We start from the raw sequence: 27,357 nt of genomic DNA on the forward strand, positions 1-27,357 counted from the left end.
AAAATAATTTTTGTTGAATCTGCTTTGTGTGGTTCAAAACTCTCTTACTATAATGCTACCTGCAATGGTATTACGTGCCTCTATCCAGACAGTCCAGTGGCCTGAATAGCTGTTCCTTTGCATCTTAACTGTCAGGTTTATATTTTCCAAGTATATTGTGCATATTCTACTTTATCTGGTAAGATGTCTTGGAAGTACTAAACTTCTGTAACTGTGGTTTTACCTTAATAGGTTATACTTAATCTCTGATTAAGATTTCATAGTTTTTTGTACTTCAACATTTGAATGTCTGCTTTTGGTGTATCAGCTGGCTACATGCATCTGTGTACTAGGCATGACACGTCTTTTCCTTTTCCCAGGAGTGCATTTTCACTTGCAGTTATACAGTTACAGTTATATTAATTATGAGGATTGAAAGTAGTTGATAACTTTCTTTTGAGGGAAGAAAAAGAGGACCTTGTACTCCTCCTTTACTTGTTCTCATCAATGCGTGCTGATATAACCTGCTGGAACAGGTATCCTTTGCAGGTCCTCCTTGGTCAATACCATTACTGTTGTGCTAACAACACGTACAATGAGGGGGAACCTTTTTAAAATATAACAGCCCATGGCCAAAACAGAGATTCTGAAGTTCTGGTTTGCATACCAATCTGAAAGTATAGGAGTCCTAATATAAAAGTTACTGACCCTATGGTCTACATTTGGAAACATCAGTATACAAATTTGATGTTCTGAGAGGTTTTGAGATAGTCGGTGCATGCTTGTACCCCATTTTTGCCAGTGGTAGTAGAAAGTCTCAGAGAATTTTGTTTCCATAATTCAGAGATTTGGCAGGCTCATTTTATATTCTCTCAGTTAGAAAATATGCCATTCTCTCAACTAGAATATCTTAGCCATGAGTAGCATTTAGCTTCTCTGGAAGTGATAGAAGGCACTTTCCAAACATAAAGGAAGATATTATCCAAAGTTAGCCTTTTAATCTATCTGAGTATGACTTCAAGGATTGTTCTCAAAAGGGAATTTTAGAATATTTATAACTTTCTACATTCCTGTATTACTGGATTTAAAGTTAGTAAATAATTGTCCTGGAATATTTACAAATAACTTTATTGTACTGCACTGCACACATTTTATTAAACTGCACTACAGGAGAGCAAATCTCCAAAATATTAGTCTAGGTGGATTCTTCAAGAAAATCTAAAAATGGCCAAATTCCAAAAGCTTACAGAAAATGGATGACATCACATCCCACCTATCTCAGGGCACAGCAAATACTGATTTTCCTTCAGCACATCTGAAGTAAACTATTAAAACTATTCCTCATCGAGACTGAGGAAGGGAATGTATACACTCAAAAGGGGTTCCCGAAATACAGTTATGTCTTTTCACATGAGTTTGCTAGACTTGATGATTATATGTAACATGCACCTTGGTCTCTCATCTTTGTTTTTGCACATACCTCTAGAAGAGGTTCTATTGAAATGCAGTGCAAAATATAAATAATAGAGAACTTCAACAAACAGGAAAATCTTAAGAATTCCTGTGCTTATGTGGTACCATGGACATATTTTCTCCAGCGCAAAGGAACTAAGATGTGTTTATAACTGCAAATACTGTGGCAGAGAAACAATATTAAAATATTTTCAGAAGTTCAGTGGGGAACTTATAAATTAACTGGGTATTACTTATGTCTTTGTTTTATGCAGGTTTTAAAATGTTTGAATAACAAAATGATACAGTTTGCTTTAAATTCATTTAATAAGCCTTTTATTGATACTTATATGCTTCATTAAGTAGTAAGCTGCCAAAAAGAGAACAGCAGTTTGTGTCTTGTCACAAATGTGACATGGTTTAGGTAAAAATTGTCATTTTAAAAATTAAGAATGCTTTTATTCTTTGTGTGTTTCAAGCAACTTTACCTCTAGCACTGCAGATTTGGATTAAAAACATTTTTATGAAATTGACAGTGTAGTTTAGGGAATTTTTGTACATAATTTTCTTGTCATATAGAGGATATTCATGTTCAGTAGCAAGTAGCATCATGACCATATAAAGTAAGATCTACACCAAAAATCGTATCTTGGACTGTATTAGCACTGCTGCTGAGTTTAACAGTTTGGGTCTAAACTTACCCCAAGGGGAAGTGTTTCGAAGTAGAATTCTAAAATACCGCCTCCATCTGAAAAAGAAGAAGGGGATTTGCTAAGGGCTATCATAATTCTTTAATATCATAAACAGTGACCAGAAAACAAGTATTTTTAAAAGGAAAACAAGTTTTTTTAAAAGGTCATGTTTCCTGTGAAAATAGACTGTCCCAGGCTTAAAATTGTCTGGTAAGAAAAGACTGGCTTGAGATACAAGTCACTTGGGGCATTTACCTGTCATTTTTTTCAGTGAATTACATGGGGCAGGCTCAGTAAATAGCATCTTTTTCCTGATGTATAATACAGATCAACCTGTTACCACTTGAAACTTGCTTTTTCTTAGAGAAACTTCTAGGTTTTTTTCTTGTTAGCTCAGAAGACAGTAGATGATACTGATAAAGAAATAAAAGGACATGCCATCTGAATTGTTAACCAGGCTCTTTGTTCACTATTGTTCTAGTCAGACTAAAGCAATATTCAGTGAGTCCACCAGGAATCCACATTGAAGCAAAAAGAACATTAAGGTGCAAAGTGACTGAAAAAGTTCACTTAGAAGAAGTTTAACGCAGTTGTGAGTTCAGTGGTTGTAAGATGCCTGTATAAATAAGGCCTCAGAAATATTTTAGCCGAAACTAAGAAAAAAAATTCTTTGGCTAGAGAAAGCTTATGAGAACTTGAGCTACTTGGGCTAAACTACTAAAACTACTTGGGTAGTTTTATTCTCAAAACTGTGAGATTGTCATAATCAGATCCATTATAAAAACAAAACAAAGAACACTCCCCTTAAAAAGCCTTTAACTAGAGTCACTCTTGTGGGTCCATAATAAATGCTTTATCTTAGTGTATTTTGTCATAAAGGAATTGCAAACAGTATAGATGGATAATTAACTTAATAGTGAATGTCCAATAGTTAATATTCATTACTGATTCCAAGTTATAAAGCAAAGTTTCATAGTAATACAGTTATTAATTACATTCTAATTAATAATTTCAACCTTGTAACATTTACAAAGCAAGTAGGCTAATCATTACTAGCCAACCTGCATTCTAGTGATGGTTAGCCTTCATTACATTCAATAATAATTCTCATAGGGCCATAAACTGCTGCAAATCTGGCCTGAGATTTCAGATGAAATTTTTCAGGTTTATGCCTATTTCAATACTTAATTTTAAGAATAAATTATCCCGGTATTGGATAAAATTGTAATTATCCATAATCTTTTGAAGCTAATCTCAAATCCTTAAAATAGAACCACTTTAGGTGTAATTTAAAATAAAGCTTAGATTAATAATCTGCATTTCAAGAGAAAAAATATGAAGCGCAGCATTGTGTCTATATCTTGTTTAAGTATATATATTTTTGGAGTGATTAATTGTGGATATATTATTGGAAGAGATGATATTTTATATTCAGTATTCCATTTTAAACATTTCATACAGAATATAAGTATCAAAGTTTTAAACCACTATGGAGCTTCACTTTCCCATCGTAAACTTGCTATCACCTACCAGAGTAATCTTTTCAGATCAGAAATAACTTTATTTTCCTTTACATGTTCAAAAGGTTTTTAAAAGTTTGGGGCATTTTTGTGTACCTATAAATAGTGAAAAAAACCCTCTTTATTTGTGGCATAATTGTGCTGATGTCTATTTTGTAACTTCTACCTTTACAAAATTTCAATTTTTTCCCTTTCAGTTGTTGCATTTCTAAAAATTCCAGACATATGCTTAGTTTTATTATAAGGATTTCTGTTCTGATGCTGGGTCTAGAACAAGGACACTTACTATACCTTAGTTTCCAACCACATCAAACCCACTCTAATTATCATTCTGAACAGTGCTCTCTAGTCCTCCAAGGGTTCTCCTATAATGTGGGTGGAGTACGTAATTGCATTTAATGAACACCTTAGTCTTTCAGGGTGTCATAGAAGATGCACTTAATGCAAGTTGCAGACTTGCATTGGATTATTCAAATAGTTTTTTATGTTGTACTGGCATACTGCACGGAACAGGAGAATGAGACATCTATAAAAATATGATTATTCTCTTGCATTGCTTATGCCAGTATCACTGTCAAGACCTGGTAAATAAGTTCAGTATATCTGCAATTTTATAACATTGTTTAAAATCCTTGTTCTCTTCAGCATGATTTAAGCTTTGGAAACTCAGTAGGTGCAATAATTTTATTTCACCAGATAGTAGCTATTATTGTTGAAATGTATAGCACAGATCCTTCTGTGTATGTATCCTTACGTGTGTATCCTAGAAAGTTAATCTAACTGATCCATTGTTTGTGCTTGCTCTAAATATTGTATTTCTTAATAAGCAAAAAATTTCTGTTACATTTTCTTCCCAATGTATGTAATATTGCCTAAGGATACTGGAACCATTAAGAGTTATGCTTATCATATGAAAAAAGTTTCTTAAATTGTAGAAGCTGTAGAACAGGTTAAAAGAAAAAAAAAAAAGCAGAACATATGCACCTACATTGAAAACTATGATCCTGAGAAGTCTTCCTTAGATGGTGCCTAACTTGTGTCTTAATTAATTTGTCTAATTTTAAATTCATTTGTTCTCCACCTGTTTAGAAATGCTCCTCTGAAGATTTTGTGTAGCATTTTTCAAAATTCTTGCATAAATGCTGATGGGAAAAGGCTTTCTCTGATAACATAAGTCTTCTTTTCAGTACTTGAATAAAATCAACAGTTTTAAATTAAAATAACAAAAGTTACAAAGGTCCATATGCTTTGTTTTATACTATCTGTATTTCTCATTGTCAAGCATTCATCAACAACACATGACACCTTTATTGGTGATACACAAAAGTTGAAAGTCTTATGGTCAACAAAGAGTACATAAAATCAAGCAATTATAGTGTCTCTTTCAAGGTTTGCAGTTTTTCTGTGGTTCTGAATAATTTGCTATAGATGTGGCACTAGGTGTGGAGGTAGAGTGCCAACTGGAAAAATTGATACCACTCTTTGGACTACTATGGGTATGTTAACAGTAAGTATCTGTCTTGTCTCTTACTCTGATGATCTACCCTAAACCTGGAACATAATGTCAGATGGATCTATAATAACTGCTGTCTGTTGCCTCCAAGTTTTTCATAAGTATAGTTGTCATCATTATGAAAAATAACTAGTGGAGTACATAATAGTGAACTTCTGACCTGAAAAATCACAGATCCAATTTGATCTGATGGCTGGAGTTAACTATGCAACTGTTAAAATGGACATCATTAAAACTTGCTAAAAAAAATATTTACAAAAATTCCCCTGAGAAATGGAGTGGCTGTGGAAGAATTCTTAATGGTAAAATGCTTTCATGTCTCAGAAATCCAAGCTATGTTTTCTATAGAATAGAGCAATTTTTGTTGAAAAATTGATCTGTCATCTTTCTCATCTGAACTTTCTCTTTAAATAATTGCCTTAAAATTCATTGCCTTTAATTCTTGAGAAAGGTTGGTAATACTTGAAGGAGAACATTTGTATGTGAAAAAGACACCAAGTATGTGAAAATATACGTACTCATGCCGTATAATGGATATAATGGATAATGGTGCATGTATATGGAGCTGGTTTGACTTGTATGAACGAAAGCATAGGGAGTGGATAGGCAGATGCCATCCATGCATGCCTCAGATACTTGCAGATCTCACTCCACTTTCAAAACAAAGATAGCTTTCAGTTATAAGTGAAATATATAGTACTTCCTATTGCCAAAATATTGGATTAATTTGGTGAGACTATGTCTTTGTATGGTAACTGTGCTTACAAAGGAGCAGATAAGCGATTTAAGGATTTGTCTAGCAGAACTGCAAGCATTTTATTTGTCATGTACATTTTATATTTTAAAATTCCTTGAGGTTTTTTTGTCTTTCATAAAGCATTGTAAAGAAAACTTAGCCTGCTTTTTTTTTTTATTTTGCAATAAGTTTTTTGCATCCTGAGAAAATGGTTGGTTTGTACTAAGAAATACGCACAACCGAGCAGCATTTCTGCAAGTCAGTCTACTTTCAAAATACTTTAATTCCAAAAATCAAATGCACTAACTTCTGACTCCTTAAAAAAGAGGCTATGAAAAAATGTTCAGAGCGTTTGATTCAAGTATAGACCTATCCTTTGCTGTGCTTTGTTTTATTTTTCAAATAATGTTGAGTCGATGAATGCTGAAGGAATGCAGTATAAATTCACTAATGTGTTTTTTGCCTTCCTCAAAGTTGGGGAGGGAGGAAAACCCATGTGGGTTTTTTTGTGCAGTTACTGGGTTCTCTCAAGGGTGAAACTCCCAAGCTGTTGCTACACAAACACATGCAACAAAAAAGAAAATAAAAAAAATTTGATATATATGTGGGACTTAGCTTAGTTAGAAACTTGTTTATGTTTTTATTCTCAATGTTAGTAGGCCTAAGCACACAAAAGAAAAACCTTTCCTTATTTTACATGCATCTGTGGAAGTTCTGGAAATGACTTTGTCCAAACAAAGCAAGCAAGCTTGCTAAAGCAAATTAAGCCCAAAAGAATTAAGCAAGATAGTTCCCTGTATTTCTTGTTAATTCTTCAGTATAAGAGACCATATTTTTATTGTGCAGTTTGCGAAGTGCATGGTGAAAAGGGATCCTCCTCTATGTCCAGAGCTTCTAGATGCTGTTGCAATATGACTTATTTAACACTGATAAGAATTTCTGCACCTGGTAATTGTTAAGCATTTTTATTCATGGTGCATTTAAGAAAAACAATCCCTAATCCTCCCTGCTTCACCTCAAAAGCTTTTGTTTTGCTTTAAGGTAGGGTCTGCATGTGAAAAAATGACAGGACAGTTAACTAAAGTGATTGGTCCTGCTTTACTGAAATGTAATTAAACATAAATTGAGGTGAAGTAGTAAACTTAGAATTAGTGTTGAGAATAGAGATTAAATGTTGAACAGTGCTTCTGTTTTAAGTGATACTGTGCCATGTAATGTACAGGGTTTTTTTTTCCTGTCTGAAATAGTCCTGACGGATCTTTTCAAACTAATTTTTTGTCTCTTCTAATATTGCATTATTTCATGTCTCTTCTTTATTGCTTATCTTTTCCTGTCTCTGTGTTTTTATTTCTCAGAGCTAAGGTTTTACATGCTACATCATATTTATTAAAAAATAATTAAGCAGTGATTAATGATTTTTATATCATTATTATATACTAGATCAGGTGTTAATTTAGAACTTCGAAAACTCTTGTAGTGATTGCTTTAGGTGCCATGGAAAGAAATCAGTTAAAAAAAAATAAACAGAGAACAATATATTTTCTTTGAATATTTGTGTTACTGAGGAAAGAAGCAATGTTCTATACACATCACTCAGTGGAAGACTTCCAGTACTGAGAAAAGATTTTACTGTATTGCAAAGATATCTCATGCAATGAAGATAGAATGAGAGGTTTTCTTAAATCTGTCAGTATATTGATTTATTACACACACTCTGTAGAGAGCGTAAGAATAGATCCTCAGCTAGAGCGATTTATCAAAGCTCATTGTCATGGGATATCAATCTTCAGAAGCAGCGTAGGAATTCTGGTTTCAATTATTGTTTTCTGGAATTTCTATGTTAATCTCTGACAACTTTTATCTCAATTCTCTCAAATTCTAAGTGAGATCCAAGTTTTCAAATTGGACTTTTATCCTTAGCAGCGCAGTTCTGATGAAAACGAAAAAAGTAAAATTCTGGATCATATGTCACAATCCAACCAACACTGGAAAGATCAGTCGGGTATCTTAAGGTGTGTACTGTGCTACAGGATAAACCAAGCTGCCTTCCTGTGAGCCTGTATCAGGCAGTGGAGGCTGACTACATTCTAGTGTGTTAGACACTATACTGCCTTTGAGGAAACTCATTTAAGGAAGTGCATATGTTTAAATATTTTAGTATCCTGGGAGCAAAAAACCCTGTGTTTCTGTCTGGGAAATGAAGGAAATATCTATCCTGAGCTTCCTGAACACTTCAAAATCTTTCATGCCCAAGCCAAATCCCAGTGATCCCGTTTATCTCCCCTTGAGGATCTGATTTAGTAAGTGTACCTCAATAACACTCAACTTACTCCTTTTGGAGCAGGCTCCACATCAGATGTACTAGGTGGTGCAAAAATAGCTAAACTGTAGTGGTAAGGTCCTATTTTTTATGAACTAGGGGTTAAAGTGAAAAGATTCATGATTTCTCTTGGTGGTTTTCATATAATATGGTGTTTTGAGCCTTGATAATATTTATCTAGTTTTTGTATAATGCCCTCTTAGCAAAAATATTCAGGCAGAAACCTGATTAATAAAGTGACTAAGGGATGGAAAGGAACAGTGTTCATGACACATCCTCATTCTCAGAGATTCCATATTAATTTGTTGTAGGCAGCTCCTTGATCAGCACAGTTGGTTGGTTCGGACTTTGGTCTAGTGTCATAAACCCTTCAGTGACCTTCAGCATTTAATTCAGGATTCCATATTCCACTGCAAGACTTAGCCGCCTAAATGTCAGGTAAGGTAACATGCCGTGCTGGAGTGCCTGTTTACCTGCAGTAATACCTCCTTTTGCTTACAGTAGCCCATTCCACTTCATAAACAGGCTACATATGTAAAGTAGTAATTTAAAAGAAAATTTAAATCTGCATTGAAATTTTATGACTAACGAAAGTTCTTAGGGTTATGGAAATCATTAGAATAAGAGTAATATATGCACTTACCACTAGTTGTGCTAAAAATTAAATCATAAAATCTCTAAAGCTAGCTTTTCTTTGTGCTTCTGATAATTATTTTTTTGCATAGGCAAGTGGATTGATCAGCTTCTACAACAGAATCATCCAGCCTAATCCTTGAAAAAACAAAATGCAGTATTTCATCTTTCTCAATCATCTGATAAATCAAGCTTTCTAAAACTATTTCCAATAAGATAATTAGCAATTATTTAATTGTGATCAGTGGGAGGTGAATGTAGCCCCTTGACCTGCCAGCAAACTGCCAATGTTACAGACATTCTAAAAACCACAAATATTTCCATATATAAAAATATGAAAATAGACTACTAAAAATCATTACATTATGAATTTATACAGTACTACTCATCTTTGAATGTAAAAAAGATGCACCAAAATGTTTAAGTATATGCATAACTCTAAAGTTTGTCACAGCTATAATAAAGAATATAATTTGACTCTTCTGTAGTTTCACTTTAGATTTTGCATAAACTTATAATTAAGCAAGTGCTTAAGCACTTTGCTGGATCTTGGCCTAAGAGCTTAATGATTATTTTACAGTATAATGACATGTCCAGTATGAAGGAAAACAAAACCTCTGTCTATAGAACTTATTTGCCATGAAAAAGTCTGTCGGTATGTTGCATGATAATCAGTTCAATTCAATGTACAGTAAATTGGATCATTATTATTAATTTTCTCATCTCCCAAGCAATTCATGAACCATTTTTAGAATTTCAAAAAAACAGTTCATGAATCAGACAAAAAAAATTAAATAAGAACCCAGCCCACAATGAGATGATGAGTCAGAGTTCTTTTCTGTAGCAGTGTCGACCGAAGTACATCTGAAATCTAATGAGGATTGGCACTGATGCAGAAAAGGCCATGATGAGCATGAAACAATATGTTGAATTTACATGTTAAGACTTTTTGTTGGTTTTGGCAATTTCACTGAAGATTATCTGAAAAATCCATAAACATCTGGATAAGAAGAGAGGGTGGGGGGGTATCACTTTATACTGAAATGATGGAGTTTATATTGGGATACAATACTATAAATGGAAGAGGAAAGTAGTTTCTTGCACAGCTGTTTCCAATTTTGCTAATCTATATTTCAGGCCAAATTCACCATGGAATTAAACCACACATTTACATTGATGTGTATGTGTCTGAATTAAAGATATGGGGAAAAAAACCTTTTGAAGATCACTAAATCTCAATAATACTTTGGAGGTATTTAGTCAGCTTTATTTTCAGAAGACAAAATTAGCAAGTACAGCTGCTATTTGTGGGCCTGTAGTTTTTGAAAGTGAAGGACTAAGTTTTCAAAAGGACATATGCACATTTTTAGGCCCTGAAAAATGGGAGCAAAAAAGGCTGTTCAGAGTTAAAGCTTACATTTAAGTCTGATATCAAACAGTTTTGTTCTAAAGGTTCTGTGTAAACATTTGAAGTTGCTGAGTATCTACAAATTTTAATAGTAGTTTTTAACAACAGATGCATATGCATATGAAACCTAGGATCCAGCAATGGTTCTTGTGGCATATTCTGAAAACATAAGAGTATGTCTCTTTGCATTTATTTGTAAAACACTAACTATCCATAGCCTTTTTCAAAGGTTTTCCTGTCTTTAAGAAATAAACTGAACTCATAATAAAAAATGGTATGTTTTTTGCTTTAGTAAAAAGAAAAGAATGAAGAGATCAGAAGTGGAGATTAGTGTTTGACAAAGTTATGATGAAGCTCATAAAATTATTGTGTGTGTACTGAGATTGTTTTTAAGGTTTCCTTTTTAGCATGTATAATTAGGGGTATTAATGAGATCTATATTTTATAACAAAAAAAATTGGGATAAAGTGCTTATTCCTATTTATACTACAGTATACATTATGGCAAAGATTTTGATAGTGGGATTGGTTTTGCAGCACTTGTCAAAGACAGTAAAGGCAGTACATCTTTTTTAGTCCACATAGTACATTTGAAAGAATAGAGGTAGTTCCAGACATTAAAAAAATCTCTTCTTTCTTAAACAAATAGCTTTAAAAATGGAAACAGGTATTCCTTTCTGGAGATACTAAATCTAAAAGTTTATGTGAAAAATATAGAGAAATTTTTTAAGGTTAGTATGTTTATGTAAGTGCTATAGTGCTACAGTTAACTATAGATCAGAGATATTGTCACTATTATGCTGTATGGGCCTAATGCAGAGCTACTTTATGACACATTTATAAATGAAATCCTTCCAACTTCGGCAGACCACGTTGCAGGTTTGTATAGCATAAGTCTACAGCATGACATAGTGTAAGGAACTCAAAAATATGACCTTAAGTGACACCTTTTATTACAACTATTTTATATCCAAAATACTGAATAAATATGCACCAACCATTCAGTCATGGTACTGATCTGATTATTGCATATAACTTTTAACAGACTTTATAAGTCTTGCTTTCTGCTGATCTTTTGGTACTAAAAAGAAATATTCATACTTGTATAAGCATGATCATCAATTTCAAAGACTCAAGGTTTTCAGGTCAGGATTTGTTTGCTTCTTTTACTTCTATGACTAACGATAACAATAAAATCTTTTGGAACCTTCACTTCTTTAAAATCTAAAGTTGAGGGAATTTGTCGTTTCATACTTTCAGCTTGTTTTTTTCTGTCATTGCACACTTGAAGCTGTTGACCACTCCAAAAATTGGACATTGCTTGGTGCAAATAATACAACTATCATTTTTAATTAAAGAGGAGACTTGGAAGGAAGTTACCACAATTTTAGTGCAGCTAATAAGTTTTGAAGATTGTGTACAGCTATTTACTCTGCTGTTCAATAAGAAAAAATATTGTTACTATAGAAACTACTAAATCACATGCTTTACATGCTATTTGGAAGAGATAGGCTTCTCCTTGCAGAGAGATACTGGTATGTCATTTGAGCTGTAGAGTTTATGTTTAAATCACTAAAAACAGAATGCCAACAACAGATTACCATGGATTTTAAGAAAAGGATATTGTTTACTTGAAGGAAATAATAGCAAACTATTTTTCAAGCTGTGGGTTCTCATATGTTTTTCTTTAAACCTCTTAGATCCTTACATTTATACTAGAAAATTTATGTTCTAATTGATTGTAGCAAGTTTTATTTTAAAACTGAAATAAAAAAAAATAATTGCTTTTCTGTTCCTAATGAGTTCTTTGTAGCTTTATGATATCAAGTTTTAAAGGGGAATGATTAAAATAAGGAAGCTGGAAGGCAAAAGTAATGAAATAAGAATAATTTTCTGAATGCAAGAGACTTATAAAATAATTGAATTATCAAAGAGCTACATATCAAAATAAAGAAGCAGGAAGGGAAATTTACAAAGGTTAACAGTATGTAGAGAAGCCTGAAATTTTATTCAAGCCAAAGTAGTATTGCTCAGAAACTGGGAATCTGACCCAAGAGAAGCATTAGCTACCTAAGCTATAAGGGTGAGATGCATAAGGGGTAATTAGGAAACCTATCTGAAGATTTACAACCTGATTACGATTCTACTGATTTTAAAATGGTTTTGGATCAGGTGTCTGAGCAGAGTCTCAACTGAAAACTGTCACTTGTATTGCCAGGTCAGTATTTCTGCCATCATCATGGCCAGTCATCTTTCTCTGACCATTCCTATGAATAACTAATGCCATTAAATAGCTGGAATAATGCTAGTCATTCCCAGCTGCCACTAATGAGATTCAGCCTGAAAGTGATTTTATCCTTGCAGCAGGGACACGCTGGAAGAACACCCATCAAAGTTACCTTTGCCACTGTTTTTTCCTAGAGTCACAATAAGGCCAATATTCCTCCCTGCTTCTTAAGACTTTATTATGCCTTTCTAGTGGTATACTTGGGCACTCTTTTTACTTCTTAAGCTCTCATTTTGTATTCACCTTTATCTGATGGCTAATACAGAAAGATATGGAAATGCAGAAGAATATGGACAGAAAAGAAGGCTGATTAAACAGTGGGTAAAACCTTGGACAATGTTGTGGTTGAACATGCACTATGGACACAGCTTGAATAGTTGCTATTATATGTATATATCCCTTCATCCCCCAAACAAACCCCGAGAAGTTATTTTTTGGGAAATGTAGTTGGAATAGGAGTTCAGCTTTTACTAGATCTCTTGCAGGAACAAAATGAAATTTCCCTTCACTCAACTTCTATAATAAAAGAGAGGCATACTATAGTATCAGAAAAAGTGTGTGAAACTATTGTTTGAGTTGGAATTATAACAATCCTGCAACAAATTAGGGCAAAAATATATATACAAATTTCTATGGCACCCTGCTGTGTACTCTCTCCTTTTGATGATGAGGTTTATATAAATATCTCAAAAAATCTGCCTGTTGGTATTCTGCAAGTTAACAAATCTGTGTGACTATTAAATTCTAGAATATGTTTTAAATATTTGTTAGCCAATTACAGCAAAGCCTTTCATTCAAATCCAAAGGAGTTTAGTAGGTCTCTGAGTATGCATATGTTTTCTGTATGTTTTTTGTATATGGATGTCTCAAAATTCATAGTGTGTACGTACATCGGGGTAGGTGTCATGATAAACAAAATGCTGATTTTTAAAAGCACCCTCCTTTATGGGCATGTTATTTTCATTTCAAGTCAGCTAGATGATCCCAGTTTCTAGACACTGTTGACAGACAGCTGACACTGTAGAAGTTTGAACCATAGATATGATATTCAAAAGCTGAATATGTCTGGGTGGTCGTCAGATCTTAAGTGAGAAATTCAGGATCCCAGATCTGGATGTACATCCCAGGACGCATCTTAACTCAGGTTTGGACAGGACATTCGTAAGTTCCATCCCTTCTTTCTCTTTTACTTTTCATGTGATTCCAGGGTCCAGATGAATGAGGGGTTATGTATTGGCTCTTGTCCCAGAATTTAGATATAGCCTAAGTGAACTCTTATTTACTATAGACAAGAGACCTGTGGAGCCCCTTGCTAAAGGGGTTGTGGCGGCAAGACATAAGTCTCAGAAAAAAAATGGGAAGTGCTCGAGAAAGAGCTATATTGTGTTGCTCAGCACCAGGGTGCACAAGTATGTGCATCTTAATCATCAGTAGGACATATTTATGATCATGTAAAAATATTGGGCTAGACAGACCATGGAACTGAAACACCATGTCCATGCTTTTGTTTATGTATGCACCTCTGAAATTCTTTGTAATGGTTACTGTATTGCTAATGTGGAGGTCACCTCCTTTCCCTGGAATAAATTGGGAGGTTTGGTCATAGCAGTGGGTGAATAGGAACTACCCTTTTGACTTGTTGAGGAAGCAGTTCCACCTTTCATTCTGCCTCTCTCCCTGCAAAGGCATTGCAGTCTTGATAAAGCTTTGAGGTTGGGACTTCACTGACATGTTTGTTCAGTCATATTCTTTACTTATTCATGGACTGTTAGCTCTTAATTAATTTTCCAGGCATGTTTGAAGTTGGACTTTATAGTAAGTTGCTTTTTTTTTGAGTAAATCTTTTGATTAAACCATCTTCTGAAAGGAATTGCCTGAATAAATGTTTTTATATGTAATATGTAGTATTTTGATCTCATATGATGTATGTCCCATTTGTTGATTGGTGCTTATTGCAATAAATCAACTTTTTTTAATACAGGCACAAACCCAGCATATCTTTATTAGATTACAATAATTTTGTAGCATGACATTTAACTCAGATTTTCATTAATACTACTTTTTAATAATTTTATTTCTTTTATTTCAAAAAGGAAAAAAAGCTTTTCCATCTGTTGTTCTTCTCTATTTGCTTTCTCCTTTCAAACAATTTTGCCCTTCTGTTTTGCCAAAAATAGTTGTACTTAACTAGCTAAAGAATTAAGCTACTGTGCAACTTGCCACATCTCTCATGAAATTGGTTACTGTTCTCGCTATTGTTTTATTATCAAGCCTCAAAGGAAACATTTGAGCTTGGTGTTTCCTGCACTCCTATTATAGGTGCTGTTTTGTACATTTCAAGTATGATGGCTTGTTAATGGAAAACTAGATAATATTTTAACAGCACAGTAAAGAACATAATTTAGAATATTATCGTCTTACTTACCATTACTAAAACCTGTATTCATGATTTTAAACAGTTTCAATACTATTTATTTTTTTCTTTGAAACTGAGCTGCCTGCAATGGCCAGAGTCAATCTCCGTGGTAATGGAATGATTAGAGGGTAAAACTTAGAAATCTCATTCCTAAAGTCCATGAGATTTTTTTTTCTTAAATCTAATTGAGAATGAGATCATAATTAGAGAGAGATTCACAGAAGTAAATTGCAAACTCAACTTAGTTTTTCTGTGGGAAAGAAAAGTATTGCATTTCCTGTTGAATATCTTTTTTCAAAACTATATATAATTTTCTTTATTAAAACAGAGAATATAAAGACAGTGATGAATATGATGAATCTTGACAAACTGAAGGTTTTGTCTATGTCCTAATGACAAAACCATTAAGAGCCTAAGGTATTGTGGCCTAACTGAAATCCTGAAAAGGAGATTAAACAAGCAGTTGAAAAACTTATACGAACCATATTTGTTAAAGGTTAGGCAGTCAAACTCATGAGACACTTCATGTGGTTTCCATCATAAATCAGTCCAGAGTCCAGTCCAATTTTGTATTTTCATGGATGATTTGGATGATGGGATAGGGAGGATGCAAATTTCCAAATGACACAAAGCTGGGAGGGGCTGCAAACCTGTCGGAACTCAAGAGGCAAATTTGAAATTAACATAAAATAGTGATAAATGATTTAAAGTAAATGATTGCAATTAAATTAGGACAAGTGTGAGATTTTTATTTAGAAAATGTCAATTCTGTAAATGCAAAGTGAAGATTACTGGTGTACTGATAGTTTTGTGGAGGAGGATCTAGAGACACTGAGTACAACATCATGCTGTGATGGAAAAGAACTTTCATAACGGGCTACATAAATAACAATATTTTATTTAAAGACTGTTATATTTTGAAAATATTTTCTCTCTTCAGTACAAATGATACTTTGAGCTGAAAAGGAAGAAGACAGAGAAAATAAAAATAATAATTAGAGCTCTAGAAAACTTGCTATTTATAAGTCATGTTGGAAGAACATGGGTATGCTCAATCTAGAGACAAAATCACACAGAAATAACAGGCCACTTAAGTGTTCAAAGTTGTAGAAACTTCTGAGTGGGTAAGAACTGTTCTTTATGTTTATTTGGGATAGGATGAGAAGCACCTGGGCTTAAATAGCCAAAACATAAAAAATTATATATTGGGAAGAAACCCCCAACTTTAGGAAAGCAAAGCATTCAATGAGATTATTTAGGGAAATTGCAAAATACTTGTTGGACATTTTTAGAAAAATGTGAGGAATGATTGATGCCATGTTGCTGCAGGCAAATGGACAAGACAATCACATCAGGCTCCTTTCCTCTGTGTAAGATTCTGAAAATTCTTGTTCACATGGAAAACTCATAGGTTCAATTTAAAAAAATAGGCTCAGAACAATAAATAATACTTTCATGTTTTTGTTGTTGAAAAACATAGGATATAGAACATGATCTTTGAAAGATTCTGTATTATTGTCAATTTTAATTCTCGGTTTTAGGTATTGAAATTCCCAGAAATTACTTCATTATTTTATATTGAATTTCAGATTTCTGTGAAATTCTGTGAAATATTGGATGTACAAAAGGATAAAAAGAAAATAGTTCCTACCATCATTGTTCCAGATTTTCAGATTTGATCTAGCTTTCCTTCCAATAATTCAGTCTTATTTAAGGTAATGTAGGCAGATATATAGTTACTCCTGTGTATAAAAAAAGGAAAAAGCCCCAAATCCATGTTGCTCAAGAATCAAAAAGCAGTAAGAACATATCATCTTAGTGACATAACATACCAAGAGGATTGCTTCATCCTGCACAAATGCCTTTTTTCTAGGTTAATTTTTGGAAGGAGTCCTTTGCAGTCTGTTTCTGTTCTCTAGTCCTTGAAAAGCAAGGGCACAGTTAATTGTAACATGAACCACATGTGCCACCAGACAGACCTTTGTATGTTGCTCTGAACCAACAGAACCAACAATGTCAACTTTGCATCCCCAGGTTCTGGGTTTCATCAATAGTAGGAGACCAAAATAATTTCTTGGTCATCTGTCCTTTCTGGTAACTCTGTCTCTTGTTGGTCCTATTCATAAGATTTTGGATTGGAATAGACATAGCTTGCTGCACGTTGTGATAATACTGTGCTCTGTCAATATTTCACATCAACACAAGGATTCTGACTGACCATTTGTCCCCATTTTGATTGTGCTTGATATCAGATAAATACAATTAGCTTTTAATTTTTAGCATATTAAGTTATAAGTTTATTATCAAATATTTTAAATAAATCAGGTCAATAATAATAGTAAGGTCAGTAATTCAATTAGAAGACAAAAATGTGGTGCTTGTAAATAACAAGGAGAAAAACAATAGGCATTACAAGCTAGTTAGTCACATCTTAGCAGCATGTAAAACAGAACAAAATTTGAAGAAAATAATTTCATTCAGAGGACTAAAATGCTACAGCAGATTATGGAAAAAGATTGTACGAAACTAACTTAATTTCTCAAGAAATTATGGCAATTTCATTTCTATAGGACTATAGGAAGGACTATAGGAAGGTATATGAGATGATGACACAAAATATTAGTGAGACTACCACCATTAGTGGTGAAAGAGGAGTATGAGGCTGATTATGTGGGCATACGGTTAGATTTCCTTAAAAAGCAGTCTTGAGGCCAATCTTTTTTTAATATTTTTAATCTTTTTTTAATCTTATGCAGAATATGCAGCCTACTTTTGAAATTTGTTAGTAACACAAAGCTAGTATTGGAAACAGGTAATAATAAAGATAATCATCAAAATATGGTGAACAGTAAGGAGCAGAAGAACCTGCAGCAGGGTAGCAGTATGAACTTATATTAGTCTGGCATCTCATCCATTAGAAGCAACTGAGGAAGAGAAGGATGTGCACGTACTGGGTGACTGCAGGATGACTACTAGCCATGAATATAGTAAATTGTGAAAAAGAAAAAATGCAGCCCTAGAACGTGTCAGCTGAATTACTTCCAGCAGAGAAGGAAACTTCAGTGCTACTTAAACCCCTGCTGAAGCCATATGGGGAATACACTGCAAAATTCTGACCACTAATTTTTAAGAAAGGTGCTGTATATAAACAACAATACAACAGGAAGGAGAAGAATTACTTCAGCTAGAAGATAATGTTGGCAGAAGAACAAATTTGTATAATTAGACCATAGTTCAAATCAGTATGAAAATTGGAAAATACATTCCTAACTCTTACAGTTGTAAAATTTTAGAATAACTTTCCAATCATAGCAACAGGAGAAAAAAGCTAAATAATTTAAAAATAGAGCTCAGGAAACTTGCAAAGGAATTGGAAAATGTAAACTGGCATTGCAAGGAGGCCCAGACCCCATAGCGTAGGAGTTTACTTCCAGCCATGTGTGAGTATACCACTGTGTTTGACTAAGATTTAGATAAAAGCAAATGCTCTCCAGCTCTCTTCGTACAGAGCAACCATGAAACTGAAAGCAACCTCTGAATTTTTGAAAATTTTCCATGTTTTCTGACATTAAAGGGTGGAATTGACCATATCTACATTTCCATCATAATTTTATTTTTCATATGCATTTGTTTGATAAGTTACCTAGAAATAGATGCAATTAACTCAATGGCTCTTCTAAATATTTCCTCATCCTCAGTGCTGAGTTCTCTAAATCTGCACTAGCTCACATGACAGTAACTCTGTATTGCCTGATAGTACAGAATCTACTCTATTTTGGAAGGATCTCTGGCTGCTCTGTGAAGAAACTGGTAATGGTGAACCTATTTTTATTGACTAAATTTTGAATACCTGCTTTTGAGATTATAACATTCAGTAGTTGAATCAGTTACATCTGCTTAAAATACTTAAAAGTTTAGTATTCTTTTTGGAGCTGATTTATTAAAGAGTCTGAATCAATAGAATTATCCATGTCTAAAGCTGAAAATGTCCTTAAGTGCTGTCATTGCTTGGAGTCTTCTTTCTATATGTGCAATCTCTTCAAAATAATCCTGTCTTTTCCTGCCCCATGGTATGCTGATTTCACTGCTTATCATTGTGTTCATTCTTCTCTAATCATTTATACTTCTGTGTGTTACCCAGGTATTGACTTAAGCATTGAAAATAAACTTTGTGGAAGGCATTGTAATTTCTATTTGTTGTTATAATGCTTCATGAAGTGGCATTCTAGTCCAAGACCCATGATGATACAAACTTGTAAAAATATGATGAAAACAAAAATTTTAAAGAAAGATGTAGTTCATGAAAAAAGGTCCTTGATTTCATTGATCCTCGCATGAGCAGGAGGGTTAGACAAGATGACCTCCAGTGGTCCCTTCCAACGTCAACCATTCTGTGTGTGATTCTGATATATAAAGCTCATAGCTATGGTCATAAATAGGTAGCTTTTCATCCCCATGTGGATGTTTTACAAGGATCATCCTGAGAAATGCAAATTCCATTCTTCTAATATTAGATTTCTGAGACAGCAGCAGGGGTAATGCTTCTTGTTAGATTCCCTACTACAAGGTTTTTCTTTTTTTTTTTTTAATGGACCTTTGGCACAGAGGAAGAAAAGCTATCAATAAAGTATCTTCCTAATGGTAATTTTATTAGCTAGAAGTGATGAAGGGAACAAAGGAGAAGACAGCCTATGACAGGAATACTCAGTACCTCTGTTTTTCCTGGAATTTGGTTTTCAATCTCTTAATTTGCTGCTTCATATAGATTTTTTTTCTGTTATCTCAGTGTAATAAATATACTGAGAAAGAATTTCTTTTCCCAACTGCATCACTGAACCACAATGGTTTCTTTAGACTAGTGGGTATATCAGAAGCAAGCAAGGCAAAACAAAACAGATGATTTGAAGTAAATGCTATTGAGGTCTCTATTATATAGAGGGTAGATGATTTCTACTATGACCATGTATGCATCCCTGTTTCCCACCATATTCGATTTTCATTTCTTTCCCTTGATGGAGGTTTTTCTGTGTCACTGTACTATACTATAATCTGAAGATTGACTTGTATTTTAATGTATTCAAAATGCCTCAGAAAATATATTCAAAATGGGATTATACTCAATGAGAATACCTAAGAAAACACGTTGTTATAATCTTAATTTGATACCTGATATATAGAGTAGAGATATTATGACCTAGAAAAATTCTTGGTTTAAACATTTATCCATCTTCTAATCTCTGAATGTATTCCTGTTAAGAAAAAATGCCTCAGCCATATGAGTTAAATGAAAAACAAAAAAAACCAAATAAAAACCACACAAAAAAAGGAAGAAAAAGAAGAAAAAAGTATTTGTTTCTTAAATGACTTCTCATTTTTATTTTTTTTAATTTCTCCCCAGATTGCCAAGAATGCTCTGTCCTAGTATGGGATCATATCTGATAATATCACATCTCATTTTAATTGGAAAAGGAGCCAAGATTAGGCTTATAGTGCAAATCACCTTAACTACTTATACTCCATATAGATAAAATACAGACAATTCTAAATGTGAGTAGGCCATGTGAGATACATAAGTATTTTGTGCTGCATAAATAAAGAACATGGTGAAAAGGCAATTAAAAAAAATTAAAAAGATATGCACTAATTTCTAAAGCAGTTGCATCCCTACTATCTACTATTTGGTGAATACTGACTTAGCAGAACTCTTCTGACAATGATCTTTACTATAGTGATCCAGGTGAAGAAATACTTGAGTGTTTCTCAGCACTCTGGAAGTCCTGAAAATGTGCTGCTGGTTCTGAAGCTGCGTTGCTGGTTGTGTCTTCATACTGAGTCAGTATTCTGGAGTACTTGAGCCAGTGGGCTGAAAAGGATTCAGAACTCAAACAGCAAGAACTACGGTAAGTCTGATGGAGAATGGTCATCTTGTTATAATCTGTGCTAGTTCCTAAAATATGTTTATGAATATTTCAGACATCTGTCATCCTGAAATTATAGCTGTTATTATCTTTGGTTCCTAGAAGAAGTCTATGCTCTGGATGTTGTTCTGAAGTGGGTTCAAGTGCTATCAGCATATTAGCATAATGTGCCTTTTCTTTACTATTTCATAATAATAATTCATTCTCTTTAACCCTCAAGAACTGGACTTGTGTGCATTTGTGTTTGTGTGTGTGTATATTTATTATTTTCACATTACATAAAAATATTATGTCTATATATAGTATACCTATATGTGTTTGTGTCTAAATACAGTCACCATGATCACCTTTTGAGGCTAAATAGACACTATAAGAGGAAAATTGATTGATTCTATTGAGACTGAACTTATGTTGAAGTTTTCTGGAAGCAAGATGATATCTGTCATATGCAAATCTTTGATATTGACAAGCACAAGTTTTATACATTTATTTAATTTTAATTCAACATTGAGATACATATCAACCACCTTCTGAAATCCCAAGGAAGGCTACTTATGCTCACCAGGCAGTAATATCTGATGGAAGAGGATTACTAGAGTTACATTTTCTAAACTGTAATTGGTCAGAGAAATTATCCAGATGACTTGAAACTAATCACTGAACATTTAGTTTTTCATTACGAATGGGAGTCGTCATCACTCACTGAAATTTGTATTCAGGTTCTAAAATAGCAGATTTTCAAATGTGCTGAATACAATGGTTTAATTATCAAAATGACATAAAAGTAACAACCTGTACAATGCTCATCTCTAACACTTTTGAATTTCTGTTACTCTAGGTTCTGTCAAAAGTATAGGTAGACCCAACTGAGCTATTGTTCCCATGCGATAAATCTCAGACTGTGGCTGTCATCTGGAAGATTATATTCATGTTTTCCTCTTATTGAAAATTGACTACAGTTAGATCAGACAGTGCTGTGGAACTGAGTTTATTAAAGCAGGTTTTTATGCTAATGGAAAAAAAATACACAAGATTTAAATGAATTATTTTTTTTTAATGTATGTCATGGTAGGCCTCACTGTTATATGCTGTATCCTGTGCTTGGACTTTGGCTGACTGAATGGTAAATATTAAAATTCTGCTTTAAAACACCTGCAGTAAGGTGAGACAGCTGCACAGCCTCTACATACATTGAGAACAGAATTTGACCCACAGAATTCTGCAGGTGTTATATCCAGAAAAAGTGCTTGCAAAAAGAGTATTTATTGACCATATATGATCAATGAATTTCTAATTTTTCTTTTCTTGGTAAAAGAAAGTTACTCCAGGTGTTGCTTATAGAAGAGCAAGCCAAATTTCATATTGTGGTTCAATTGCTTCTGTACAAGTCTTTGTAAAATTCTGGCTACAAAGTCTTTACAATCAGTGATGGTGCAAAAAGCTGAAATTAGAATTTCATTTTCAGTTTCCATATGAAGCCTGAAGTGTTAGAAACTGTATTATTTTCAATTACAAATAGAGAAAAAGTGTAGATGGAGTCAATGAGAAAATAAAGATGGAATCCAGTAAATGTCACTTGATACTGTAACTTTTGAACTATGACTGCAACTTAGCATAAGCTTGTGCAAGCTATCTAAATCTGAAAAAAGCAAGAATAATAGTACTTATACAGTGCTTTTTACTTTCAAATTGTCCTATAAACATAGGGGATACAATGTTTTCTCTGTAAGCTTAGCTCAGAATGTTACACAGTGTTATTCATACTTTTATTTCAGAGTACTGTATGTGATTAATGTGGGGACAGAACTTTTATTGATTAAATTTAGTTATCATGTATATAAAGCATGGAGATATCCATAAATGTAACCTTTTTTAAAGCAAAAAAAATTCACTATTATCTGAAATTCAGGCAGTCAGTATCCTCTACAATCCAAACCTTTTCTCTTCTAAGTTTCTTTAAGACATCTTGATTTCAGAAGGGTCAGGATCAGTGCGTTCATTAATATAACAAAAAATAAATATATCACTCATACACCTAGTATATTTGTGTGCAAGGCCACAACTTCCTGGGCAAATTTTCAGTTTACTGCAAAAGACACCAGACTGATTGCAGAGAGATTTCAAGTTCATAGTTTAGACTTTTTAAACTATTTTCAAATGTATCCTGTTGTTGTTAATTCTTAAATTTTCTCTTGTTTTTTAGAAAGGACATTTCACAGTCTGCTCTAAGGGCTCATATATTTCATCAAAGCAGGCGGGGACTGTATGATGTATGTTTATTAGCTTCAGAAGCACATCTGTGAGCTCAGATTGGATGAAAGGTCATAAACACAATGAATGTTGCTAGGTAACAGTGCCTTTTAGTCAATTTAGTTGTGAAAATGAAAGGTTTTTTTGTACAAAGATAGGCTATTTGGATAGTACAATGAACAGTCACTTTATTTTGATCTTCAGTGCTGTAATTTTAAAATAACAAACCTTTTTCCCTTGAGAAAAAAAAATCACATTTTCTCTATTTACAATGTACTTTACTGGAAAAAAAATTCAAAGTCATAATAAAAATGAAAGCTGAGAGAGAGAAATTATGATGGTACCTGATTAATGAAAGAATCATTTTTGTTACTTGTAGTGGTTTTTCAATTCAAAGTGAGAAATATTAATCATCAAGGGGCATACGGATATCTACCGAAACACTGTAAAAGCTAGAGTGGCGCAAGAGTCATAAAACAACCACCCTTTTCCTCTTTAAAAACATTTGCTTTTTTAAACCAAACACTCTACATGAAGGCAATCACTGCACTTTTGAGATATTTTGACTTTTGTATTCTTTAAAAGGATTAACCTAAAAGAAAACAAACTTTTACTAATGCAGTAGGACTGAGAGTTTGTGTTTGCAAGTTGGATGAGTGATGCAACACTAGATTTGCAGATTGATGTAACTAAGTGCAAAGGTTTTTTTTGTAAAAGGTTGCATTACTTGTATGGATTTTTAAACCCACATGATTTCGTATTGGAGATAGTAATTTTATGCGATGGCTACTTAATGTCAAAAGAAAAACTGCTCTGAGAGGAGGAACTTGAGCTCATTAGTCTCACTTGAGACTAATGTGAGGTGAGAATTTAATTTATGCTGTATATTTTTGTGCAATGACTCAAGCCAGCTTCAATAGCAGGGAATAGCATAATCAAATTCAAGATAATTTAAGTTGTCTGTTTGCTCAAGTTGTTCCTTGATACATTAGTTCCCATGAGTAAAAAGATATAAAAGTATGCACCTAAATTAATATGTTTGAATAGTGCCATAAAGATTTAACAACAAATCGTGATGAGGTATCTATCTAGATGAAGGCAGTGTAGTTATAGCAATTTATGGATCAGCTTCTTGATATAACCTGATGCTCTGAAAAAGCTATCACAATTTAAAATTGCAAACAGTAGGATGATGTCTATGATATCTGTATTGTTGCTTATCTTAGTGGCATGCTTGTCATGTGATCTGGCCTTGATTTGAAGGGTTTCTGCAGAGTCCAGATCCTTTGTGAGTAGTGGCTACAGCTCCCTCTGCTTGTTTTAATAACTGCTTCTTCAACTGCTGGTTATCATCTGCTTCTATTATCATCTCATATTTTTAATAAAAATACACTTTTAGATTTCAGAAGTTGCTATTTATTTTAATCCTTGAAATATCATCAGGCATTGACATAGATATAGAAATGTCTGCACTCTGCATCATCCCAGCCAAGAGTTCTCATAACATCTGTTAGTTTAATTCTAGAACACATAAATAAATTATGCTTGTCAACTTACTGTGACTTTTTCACCCTATGACAGACTTGTAACTGCAGTTAATTTTGTTCAGAATGATTGAACATTTTGGAAAAGAGTGTTTGGAAAGAAGCAGATATTATACTTCTACATCATTGGTCTTACTCAATGGTATAGTATTCTGATTCCCTGCTAACCCCACCCCTCCCGGTTTCTCTGCTGAGGTTGATTCTGTGCAACAATATTATACTATCTATTCATTAGCAATTCAAGTGAAGGAAATATTTCAGATATTTCTAAAAGTAGGATGATGCAGGGCTGAATGCCTAATAGGTGTCCAGTGAAGCTCCATGCATTTAATTATCCTGCTATCAACACTTTTGTTAATGTAGGAAAACTTTTTTTAATTGAAATTGATTTGACCAAGGGTGAGGTACTAGCTCCAACAAATTACAGTATGATCATAATCTCATCTCAGTCCTACTAAGAGTCCAGGGGTATTTATGGCTGTTAGGTCTTGTTTTCCAAATGGTTTTGGTGTTATTGATGAATTCTACAATTTGTAGCTACTTACTAAATTCTATTAAATATAAATTTTAGTATAATAAAACATTTGTCTGATTGTCTGTAATTTTGGAGTTACTTAATATCAAAACAGTGCTTGTCAAAATGTATGAGATAAAGGTAATCTGAATATGTGAGATAATGTTAATCTGTATTTCAGTACCTCAAAAACTTGTTGTTCAGTTAAAGATAGATTCAAGTATGATGTCAGAAATGTGAATTTTTCTATTGTAATCCTGAGGAATGTTACTACTGATGAAAGCTCGTTCCAGTAGTGCCTTCTTTGTGAGATCAAAAGTCATACATCCTCTGGAAACCAGTTTTAGTGAATAATTTTCCTCAGATTTAAAATATGAAGATTATTTCCAAATTAGCCTAAACTTTCTGGTAAATTTGAAATATTAGAGTCAACAAACTTAGTGTTCTTGTTCTTATAAGTTAGAGTATCGGTAGTATTGTTTTATGCTTTATTACATCAATTACCCAGTTGTGTTTTCTTTAGTGAGGCTGGGTAATCTAGATAAATTTGGCTTCACAATCTTTTTTTCACTTATAAAGCTCAAAAACATGAATTTAATTCAGAACCTAATTTCAACTATGAAATTTTATAATAGAAAAAAATCTTCTATTTGATCTCTGTAATGAATCAGATTCCATGAAAATCACTTACTCAGAAAATGATTTAATTAAAAATATTGTATGATGTTAACAAAAGTATTAGATGTTTATCAGAACAGATTGATAGAATGACAAACTAAGGCCAGAAAGAATGTTCTCCATAAACTAATACGATGTTCTACCCAAAACAAGCCATAGCATTTCCTAGAATTAATTCTTATTGCAAGTGCAGTGACTGTGGTTAGACTCATGACTTTCAGAAAGGAGCTTCCTCCTTATCTTAAAATGTTCTGTGCTTGAAAATTAGCTGTTCTAAAGGTTGATTATCTTCACTGCTACTCTTCCAGTTACAGCTGTTTTAAATACAGAGGTAACTTATTTCTCTTTGATATTCTTTCCTGTATACATTCAAGTATTATTTTAGCCACTATAGGCTCCTATTAGATATTTGGCAATGTTACTGTTCACATTGTACTCACCTCTAACCCTCATGACACTCTTTCTGTCATGCCAGGAAAAGTGTTTGTGCAGATATATAGTAATCTGGAATGGGAAACTGATCTGGCAGAAGAGCAGTCAATGGGAAAAAGACAAGTGTTGGGGGAAGACGAAAGAGAAAGACAAAGTGGCAGCATAGGGAATGCTTTTCCACTGTAGCACAAATTAGTTAATAGTGAACTACAATACAATGGAAGTTTACACTCAGATGATTGTTTATTCTGATTCTTGCCAGACTTCATAAAATTCAGTGCTTCTGAAGAGAAAGATTATTCCTCACAGAAGTGGATTGTGTCGTATTCTATAGCAGTATTTTAGATGCTAGGGAATATTTACTTGTGAAAACATTGGTGACTCTGGACCATCAAAGGAATAAACAGAAGTTTTGTAAATAACCTCCAGGATTCAGCAAAATACTTTTGCCTTAAATTTCAAAACCAGATTTTTTCACAATGAGTTGCTGTTAAGGTTACATACAGGAAAACATTTTACTACCAAAGCAGTTTACTTTCTCATTTGTCCAATAGGCAATGTTTCAATATTTACTACATGGGTTTACTCATTTAATTGCAAAAGTATCACTGTACTGCTGTCATATGATGCGCGTGGTTGCAGCTATAACTGGAGAAAATGACAATGAATTTGGTGGGCAATTGGTCTACTTAACATTAGGGTGAGTCTAGAATTCTGTGGATAGATGTATGCCCTTTTTGTGTTGGATTCAGTAGGCGTTGAGTCTACCTATTCCTAATTCTTATGGTTATATTGTTCTTCTGTTGTGTGGTACATTCTGAGACACTAGCACAGAAATAAGATTCTTCAATTTCAGTAAGGTGTTATCACATAATGTAAATTCCATGGCTTTACTCACTGACAGTTTCAACATTGCTTTCTAATCCCATCTTTCAGCCAAAGAATGGCTGTAACATATTAGCATTGACTTTCAACTTGTTAGCCTCAGAGGAATACTGCAAAACATAGATACTACTAAGGATTGACATTTACCACTTCAACAGTTAAAAGCTAAAAATATGGTTTC

The sequence above is a fragment of the Ciconia boyciana genome, chromosome 6 (assembly GCF_034638445.1).
Source record: "Ciconia boyciana chromosome 6, ASM3463844v1, whole genome shotgun sequence".
In the NCBI taxonomy this organism is placed as follows: Eukaryota; Metazoa; Chordata; class Aves; order Ciconiiformes; family Ciconiidae; genus Ciconia; species Ciconia boyciana.